This window comes from Mesocricetus auratus, unplaced genomic scaffold (assembly GCF_017639785.1).
Source record: "Mesocricetus auratus isolate SY011 unplaced genomic scaffold, BCM_Maur_2.0 Super-Scaffold_100024, whole genome shotgun sequence".
NCBI classification, from domain to species: Eukaryota; Metazoa; Chordata; class Mammalia; order Rodentia; family Cricetidae; genus Mesocricetus; species Mesocricetus auratus.
Genome location: NW_024429205.1, coordinates 31,314,231 through 31,324,286, shown reverse-complemented (window position 1 = coordinate 31,324,286; position 10,056 = coordinate 31,314,231). Strand labels below are relative to the sequence as shown.

The window sequence follows — 10,056 nt, the reverse complement described above, 5'->3', positions numbered from 1 at the left end:
TTATTTTCTCTGTCATCTTAACTGAGTCACAGCAAGCCCAGGTATTTTGTTTAACAGTCTCAGTGTGTTCAGGATGGGTTTCCTGGGTTAGCGTTTTAACAGGTGGGCTAGAGAAACAGATTGCCCTTCCTAATGTGGGTAGGCCTTTTCTGGAGGCATAAGCAAAAAATAGGCAGTCTAAAGGAGAATTTTCTTTCTCTGTCTGGCACCTTTTGAGTTGGTTTATGTGTTTATTCCTGCATTTGTACTATTTCTTACACCATTAGCTTCATTGGTTCTTGAGACCTTGGACTCCAACTAACGCCTCACGATCAGCTCTCCTGAGTCTTTCACTTGTTGACAGTAGGATGAGAGACACCATGGTTCCATAATTGCATCAACCAATTCCCATAATAGGCATAGATATAGATGTGAACATGGATACAGAAATGCATATGGATGGCTATAGATATAGATGACATATACAGAATGTAGATAGATGTAGATAGCACAGTGTCCTAGTTTCATTTCTGTTGTTCTGATAAAAAAAACACCCTGAGAAAACTCAACTTAGAGGAGAAAGTGTTTTTGTCCTTACAATATTCATTTACAGTCCATCACTGTGAGGAAGTCAAGACAGGAACCTGAAGAGTCATGTCAGATCCCATCAAGAGCAAAGGTAATCAATGAGAGCATGGTTATTCACCCTTTGATCACTCAGAGTCCTGCTCATGAAATAGTGCCGCTCACATCCAAGGTGGGTCTCCCCACCTCTTCCTAAATAATTAAGGAAACCCCCAGCAGGTATGTCTACAAGCCAAGCCAGTCCAGGACGCCTAACCCAGGCTGTCTTCCCAGGTGGTACTAGGTTGTATCAAGCTGACAATTTGAAGCAAACACCACAGTTACAGAAATATCACCTATTGGTCCTGCTTCTTAGGAAGATCCTTAATTTTTACGTTTGTTTGTTTTAGGTTTAATCTTATTTTGTGTATGAGCATCTTGATTTAATGCATATATGCTGTATGTATGCCTGGTGCCTGCAGAGGTCAGAAGAGGCATTGATTTCCTGGAACAGGAATTACAGATAGTGTGGGCTACCACAGGGGTGCTGAAAATAGAAGCCAGGTCCTCGGCAAAAGGAACAAGTGTTCTTAACTGCTGAGCCCTGGAAGATCCTAATATAACCCTCAGGAAGATTGTGCTTTCCATTGGAGAAGCCAGGGTGTTAAGTAAGTGTTTGTTCAGCCTGCCTCCCACCATCCTGAGAAAAACTTCTGTTCCCTGACTGCATTCAAAGGACCAACAACCAGTTTTTGCAACTATGACCAAAACCTGTAGCTGATAAAACATCCCTGGTACATGGATAAACACTATTCTCTTAAAGGCTAAAACAAATCTGTAGCTATGGACCTGGTGCAGGACGCCAAGATAATGATAAATAGGTGATTTATTGGGGAATAACTTACACAGATAAGAATAAATAACCATTGCGGCCTTCATGCTCCAGAAGATGCAGTCTCTACACTTCTGATGCTTTCTGTGACCCAAAAGAGCACAATCACTCCCAGCTACTCTACCTTAAAGCACCTGAAACCTTGCCCAAAGGGTGTGGCCACCTCTTTAAGTACACTGGCAAGGCAAGATGTTATTCCAGCTACTCAGACAGCAGAAGCAGAATCATGAGTTCAAAGTCCCCACTGGCTAGTACAATTTTGGTGACATTTTGAGTGAATCAGTAAGGCACCTCTGTCCAAGATTTTAAAAGTGAAAAGACCTTAGGATATAGTTCAGTAGTAGGCCGCATAGATTCCTTCCCCAGTAAAGCAACGAAACAAACCGTCCCCCAACCCCAGGAATTCATGAGAGAAAACCAATATCCAGGGAGCATTAGAGCCAGGATTTGAACCAGCATGCCTTATCTTGAGCTCCTCTGCCCCACCCAGTTACAGTGCTCTGAACATATGTTATTGTATTATGGAGGTTTCCTATCAGAAGGTAGCAGACTGGTTGTGGATTGGCGTTGCACCCTCAGTGCGGCTTTTTGCCAATGCTCGAAAACAGAAATTCCCAGAGTGTGCCTCCTTGCCTCAGTCTGAATAAAAAAGATGCAAATAGTCACAGCTGGATAGACAGAAGGTGTGATCTGCTTCAGTCCAGAGCTCAGCACCACACTGTGGACTCTCACTAAATCATCGGGGGTTCTTCCACTTGAGGGATGTAGGAGGTGGTGTATCTTCTTCTGAGGCTTCATTGGTAGACTGAGGAATGGCCATGAGACCAATCACAGCATATAATTTACACAAAAGCACTCTGTATAAACAAAACAATAATAAGAACGTTACTTTATGATGGGTACCTCTTAAATATTTCTATAATCTGCCCTTAATTGTCATATCAGTATCAGCATTATCATCTTCTTTTCAGAAATGGAAAACCAAAGAGAAAATTAAATAACCTTGCTAAGACCTCTAAGCAGGGATTGGAGCCTAAACTCCAGCTATGTTTTGCTACAGAGCTGGGCTTGGAAACCAGGTTGTCAACCATGTTAGTTAAGTGACTGACCACTGGACTGCATTCCCAGCTCTTCTTCTGACCCAGAAGCAAACAGCAGATGCTGGGGCCCCAGGAAGACTCTTTCAGGTACCCACTTCCTGCATACCTGTTTCTCACAGTTTTGGTCCAGAGCTTGAGACATTATCATGTTAGACAGTCTGCTCAGAAACCTTCAGATTTTTTTAGTTACTTGTTTTTATTTTATGTGTATGATTGCTTTGCCTGCATGTCTGTCCCGGCACCATGTGCATGCAACATCATGGAGGCTGGGGGTGGGGAATGCTTGCTGCATCCCCCAAGATTGGAGTTACAGAAGGTTGTGAGCATCCATATGGGTTCTGGGAACTGAACTCGTATCCTCTGGAAGTGCAGTGAGTGCTCTTAACTGCAGAGCCATCTCTCCAGGCCCAGCACTTAGATTTTATGAGAAGTATGATGTCTCCTGTGACCCCAAATAGCACCTGAAAGCTTTGCAGGCTGTTTTTGATGGACAAGGATTTGTGGTTCTGATACTGCTGTTGTGGCTCTGGATTCTTTCACACTAATAAGTTTTGTTCTTTATGAAGCCAACTTCCCAACCACCTACACACCAGGAGTGGGAAAGGATGAGGGCACAAGCCAAGTGGAGCTCATTGCAGAGGTGTCTGTTGCTACCACTATGTTCCTGTTTTGTTTTTGTGTACATATGGGAATGCATGTTCAAGTAGGCAGGTGAGCATGTGTGTGTACATGCACACACACACACACACGTGTGTGTGTATATGTGCACACATGTGCAAATGCAAGAGGGCAACCTCAGGTGCGGTTCCTCATTTACTGGAACGTGCTGATTCAGCTAGTCCAGCTAGCTCATGAGCCCCAGACAGTCACTTGCATTCACCTCTGCAGCGCCTGCATTACAAGGGCACACTGCCACACCTGGGTCTGGTATGTGGGCTCTAAATATTGAACTCATATCCTCACGCTTGCATGGCAAGCACTTTGCCAACTGAGCTATCTGTCCAGCTTCCCTTTGTTACTCTTTATTTACTTTTAGAGAGTAAACATCCTAGCCTCTGATATTCCACATAAGCCTGGACCAGTCTCCCAGGCTCATGGACTAATTTCATCCATCTGCGGTATATATCTTAGACATGGAGAGGGGGCAAGAACACACTCCCTACTCCCCCACCCACAACCTTGTTTTCAGAGGGTTCTAGCTGGCTCTAAGCCTGGAGCCTTAATAAGCCTGCTGAATTAGCTGCTAAGAGAGAAAAAATGGGAAATTATTGGGCAAATATCTGGCTACTTTGGGACTTTATGGCTCCAGGGGTCTTAGGGACAATGGTCGGTGGCAGGGTGCATGGAGGGAGACTGGATTTGAAGTTGAGGCTGAGCACATTTTCAATTATCTTTTTCTATTAGTTCACAATATTGTCATCACTATTATTCTTCAATGCTTATGTGGTTGACTGAACTCAGTCAAGACCTTTAGATATTTCAAGCCATTTCCATATCTGTTTAATGGAGACAATAGACTACAGAGCAGACATATTGTCATGAGAATTAAAAGGAGTATTAGCCATGCATTTACTCAGAAAATACAATACACATATATGATATATACACTATATAATTAAAGCTCTCTTATGGTGTTTATCAAGTGCTTAACAAGCGTTAATCATATGCCAGGCTATTGAATTGGTTACTTAGAAAATTTTAGTTAATTACCACTAAGATACAGTTCTTACACTGTGCAGATTTCAAAGAAAGAGCTTTTCAAAACATTGAGTAGCTGCTCAATGGTCACATGGAAGATAATTGGTAGAGATGATTTTATTGTGACTTATTATTAGCCTTGTCATATGAATCCTGGCTGTAACAAGCCATTGCACATATATTCATGCTCAAACACACCAGTGAGATAAGACACACTCACCTGAATACATAGAGAACAGACATCATGCAATAATACACAGCCAAGTGTACCGCTAAACACCTGTAATTCCAGCACTGGAGATGATGTTTCTTAGTTATGGTTTCCTATTGCTGCTACAAAACACCATGACTGAAACACAAGTTGCAGAGGAAAGGGTTTATTTGGCTTACACTTTAATATTTCTGTTTAACGCTGATGCAGAGGCCATGGAGGGGATATGCTTACTGGTTTGCTCCACATGTCTTGTTGAACCCACCTTATTACAGAACCCAGGACCAACAACCCAGGGATAGCTTCACCCACCATGGTCAGTGCCCTCCCCAATTGATCACTAAATGATAAAATGCCTTACAACTGGATCTCACTGAGGCATTTCCTCAGCTGAGCCTCCTTCCTCTGATTACTCTAGCTGGAGTTAAGTCGACCCACAAAACCAGCCAGTATAGGTAGAGACAGGGGGATGAAGACTTCAAGGTTATCCTCAGCTACGTACAACATATAGGTCTCAAATAAACAAACAACAGAAATAAAAACAGAGATAAAGGATAAAGAGAAAAATAAAAAAGCCTACACAGAAAAAAAGCCCTTGTTGGTTTATAGACTTTAACTTCTCCTCTACAATCATGGTATTTTTGAATTTTTTATTTCAATGCCAATTCCCAGGGTGATAAATTATGGACAGCAAATGCAAAAGCTGCCCGAATTATTTTCTCATAGGGGAAATTTGAGGCCTATGAAAGATGACAATAGAAAACATTGTCAATGATGTGTTGTTGGCCACCAACTATGTCTTGTGCACTGTGGAAGACACCGAAACAGCCATGATGTAACAAGATGCTTGAGTCTACAGCTATCAAAGATTGCTGGTGTTAGAAATGCTCTTGTCACATCCTTGTAATGCCACCTATTTCAATGAGATGGTTGTAATCTGGAGACAGTGGCTCCAATCTTGAGTGTGGATACTGGAATTTGGGGGTCTACCATAACAATCACTAGCCACTTTGGTTAATTACACTTGAATTCAAACATATTAAAATGAAAGCTTAGAAAACCATCAGGGACTCCATCACCATAGCCACAGTTCCAGTGTTTAGGACCTCCATCAGACACATTTATATAACTCAACATATAACCTGACTGAGGGCTCCATACCTGTTGACACATTCTATCAGTGCATAGAGCTCCATTCTGAAGCACAACAACAGAATGTTAGAAAAAAGATAATTTATACATAAACAGCTTTCATTCTCTTTATATAGTTGGTAAAATGGAGACCCAGAAAGAGGTAGCCATACAAGGGACACATAGTGCATGTAACCTTAAGGGAAAACTCAGTCTTTGCCAAGTAATAGCCCTACTTCCAACCTTGCATTGAGCAGCATGTCAGCTTCCCTTCAAAACCAAGGGTATTTTGACCCTGGGTTTGACATTGCTTTACATGTTCTGGGGATGCCAGATAGTCTTCAGAGGAAACCCTCCAGCTGTTTTCACAAGAGGTCATGTTCATCACTGATGACAAAAAGGAAGAGAAGAACAGCAGTCTTCCTGTGTGCATGGCTCCTGATACTGTGCTTGGCAAGCAGTATCTGTTTTAATGGTCTGGGGTTGTTGCAACAGGAGAAAAAAACAAGAATGAGAAAGCTGCATAAACTTGTTCAAGATTACCCAATTACAAGGGGGAAGGGAGAGCCTGAGAGAAAGGAGGAAAGGGAGAGAGGGAGGAGAGAGGTATGGACTGGAACCTGGGTCCTGATCTATGAGCCCATGTTTTCTCTAACCTTGAATTTTATCTTAAGGCTTCATTTTAATTAGATAAGAAACAATTAAAATGACACGCTTTCCTGTTTTCTAGCTCTCCTTCAAATTCAAAAACCAAAACAAATGTAAAACCAAAGTTTGAACAAGAACCATCCCTGCTGGGAAAACCACACATGCTCTTTTCCTTACTGGTCAATTGTAACAGCTCTCCCCCATCTATACACTGGGACCCCCTGGAAACATGGCTGAGGCCAGGAAGGATAGGAGGAGATATGGGTGAGGTTTCTAGAGACCAGGGATACACTGAGGATTCTGAGTTATCCCTATCCCCTCTGTCTCAAGACAGATAAGAGGGACAAACACAGAGACTCCTTTGATGCCAGGCTCCCTTTTAACCTCAGTCATCGCTGTGACACTTCAAGTCTATGTTGGCAAGGATAAGAGCCAGCTTTATTCTTGTGTGATAAGGTGTTATCATCTCTTATTTATGTAGGGTTTACCTTGTTTGTAGTCACTTTGATGACTGAAATATTTGCTTGAGAGTTCTCCCAATGGATCTCCAAGAGCAGGAGGAATGCAGCCGGCTAGTGAGTTTTCTCATCACTAGTTGAGTTTGTTTTGCAAAAATAAACACAGTGAAATGAGTCTTTGGAGACCACCTGAATCCAAAGGGGAATGCAAGTGGGGAGGCAGGGGGTGACTTAGAGCCACACCATAAAGGGCTAAGGCACTGCAGCTTAATTTAGAAAGTGAAAAGGATTTTAGAAACGAGATCTTTTAGTTCATTTTTTTTCAACAGACAACTGTCATGATTTGGGGTTATTTGATCATTTTGCAAATATTAAGTCCCTGCAATGTACCTGCTACTCCTCTAGGCCCTGCAAGCTGCAGCGTGCACCAGGGAGACACATCCAGGCTCCTATGGAGCTGGCATTCATCTAGCATAGTGATTCTCAACTAGGGATTTTGGAACTGTCAGGAAGTGTGGTTAATTTCCACACCAGGTAGAGGGTGGAACACACTTTTGGAAACTAAGAATGGAGTTCAGGGATGTTGTAAACCATCCTGCAATATACAGAACAACCTGAGCACAACTGGCAAGATGTCCAGCTAGTTTTGAAAGCAGTGGGAAACCCTGATCTAGCCATAAGCTTAAGAATAGTATGAACCTGTCTCCTTGCAAATAAATCATGATTGGTACCATAATGCCAAGTGCACAGGTTATAAATAGCAGGTTTTGTGAGATAGCTTTTGAAATGATCCAAGGATATACCAATGTCAGACCTTAAATATTACAGACAAAATTTGAAACCCTGTGATGTTTTTACTTCCAAGTAGCAGTTCAAGGTATTCAATGTGAGGCATTTACAATTAGGACCTCCAGTTCTGGGGGAAATGACTAATGGGGTACTAAGAATCAGGAAGGGTCTGTGACAAGCAGTCATAGACTTTGGAATCTGCCACACAAAAGGGCTAGTGATAGATGATACTTATCAGATACCAGCTACAAAAAAAATGCACTCATCATTGTGTGTATGCAACTACCCTGTGAAATTCAACCACAGATATCCTAGCTTCACAGATGAAGGAACAAAAGCAGAGGGCTTAAGTAACCTGCACATACCCACCCAACATAGCAGAAGCCAGCTTTGAAATATACAGCACTTTGGCCGCAGAACATGCACAGTGCCGACATTTCTTCTCGGGTTACTTAGTTTCCTCTTGTTGATGTTTAGGGACTCACCATTTAGCATCCCCAACTGGCCAGTTAGTCCTGGAAGGTACTCAAATTGCAAACAAATGTATAAAACTTATCTGGAATAGTTGGTAAAGATTCATTCAAGCCAACGCTTGAACATTTTTGTCATCTAGACTCTGATGTTGGCCTAGGTCCCACAATTCCAAGTATTGCTCCTGCTTATGTTGCTATTGTAATTTTCAGACATCCAAGACTAGTGAAGGCTCATACAGAAAAGCTCCAGAAAAGAGTTTCTAAACCAGGGAAGCAGCTCAGGGGTCAGGCTGTGGGAAAAGGGGGATATAATATCAGACTCAGAATGGGGGAGAGGGGAAAGACTGTGGAAGGTGAACAAGCCTAGATCTGTCTGTCTAGGTTTAACTATTGGCTCTACTCACTGTATATAAGTCATTTAATATACCTCTAGTTTCCTATTCTTGAAATAGGTCTATATTAATACTTGCTTTGTAGAGCTGAGTAGAGGACCAAATGAGCCAATGATGCATTTAATCACTCTTAAAATGTGCATCTACATGTTACCATCTCTGGGATTTGAATGGGGCTTACAATTGACAGACTATCATAGATTAACGTGCAGGCATTTTTTCTCAGTGGTGCATAAAATAAAATGTAAAATATTGATTGCATCTCAGAGTCAATAATGTAGTATGTCTGAAATTACAAAAGCTTAAAATATCAGGAATTATTGGCTCTATTTTTATTACCGGCTCTTAGCACACCATCAGGACTCAGTAAATGTAAGTGCAGAACAGATTTATCTTGGGTTTGAGTCTGACCTGAAGGTACATATGAAGATTTGGATCCATACAGCATGTGGAGAGGTTACACTCTGGGCAGTCCTCCTACAGAATCACCTTGGCAAGAAGAGATGACAAAACTCTGGCTGTAATAAATCACACTGGACAGCTTTGTGGTTGCAGGGCACTGTACTGTCTGGAAGGAAGAGGAAAGAGGTAAAATGCCACATGAAAATTTTAAAATATCACTAATAAAAATGGCCAAGAATCTTAAAATACAAACAAGCAGAATCCAATTCAGGCTGGTAGTCATAGCCATAGAAGGAAAGTATTGTCTCTAAAATCAGGAACAGATGATGCTACCTCACCCTCTTCTATTCAATATCTTGCTCAAAATATTAGCTCTAACAATGTAACAAGAGAAAGAAATAAAAGGCACACAGATAGAAAAGAAAGAAATCAAATTATCCCCATTTGCATGTTATATACTTCTTTGCTTAGAAGATCCTAAAGGCTTCACCAGAAAACCCTTAAATTAGATAAACACTTCCATCAAAGTAGGTGGATACAGAATCAATGCATAAAATATTAACCTTTCTATAAACCCATATAACAAGCTATGATAGCATGAGGACCTGATTTAGGTTCTAGCACCCACAAAAGAGCTGTATACATCAGTTTGTGCCCGTAACCTCAAAGCTGAGGGTGTGGAGACTGGCAGATCCCTGGGTCTCACTATCCAGACAGTCTAACTGAAACAACAAGCTTCAGGTCCCAATGAGAGACCATATTCAACAAGACAAGGTGGAGAGTGATAGGGGAGAACACTTTGCATCAACTTCAGGCTTACACAATTGCAAATACACGTTCATACACCTGCACGCACCATGCATACATGTGTATACACATAGTTTTTGATACAGGAATAAGAGGGGAAAGACCCATTCACAATACTTCAGTCAGAAAACCCTAAGAAGAGGCCTAGTGTAGAAGGCAAAAGAACCAAGCAATGAAAACTTTGAAGAAATAAATTGAAGAACACAAGAGATTGTGGGAAATCCTTCCTATGCTGATAGATTGGTATAACCAATACACTGAAGGGCTATACTACTGAAACTGATCTACAGAACTGATCTACAGTTTCAACACAATTCCTATCAACATTTTAATCACATTCTTCAGAGAATTGGGAATAACTCTTAAAATTCATATAGCAACAAATTCCTCAAATATTCAAAGCTATTCCTATGAATAAAAGGCAATGCTGGAGGGACATAATATGTGCCCTCTAATTATACTGAAGATTCATAGCAACAAACCCAGCATGGTACTGGCACAAAACAGATAAA

General features: G+C 41.4%; 1 long non-coding RNA gene across 2 annotated transcripts; it reads right to left on the bottom strand.

Moving 5' to 3' along the window:
* Positions 1 to 1,411: 1,411 nt before the first annotated feature.
* Positions 1,412 to 8,904, bottom strand: LOC121133823. 2 transcript variants are annotated; one of them, XR_005870821.1, is made up of 3 exons: positions 6,712 to 8,904; positions 4,454 to 6,052; positions 1,412 to 2,292 (listed from the first exon to the last, which is right to left on the bottom strand). It is a non-coding gene; the product is annotated as an uncharacterized LOC121133823 (long non-coding RNA). The 2 variants fall into 2 exon arrangements; XR_005870820.1 differs by having other exon boundaries at positions 4,454 to 8,904.
* Positions 8,905 to 10,056: the final 1,152 nt, after the last annotated feature.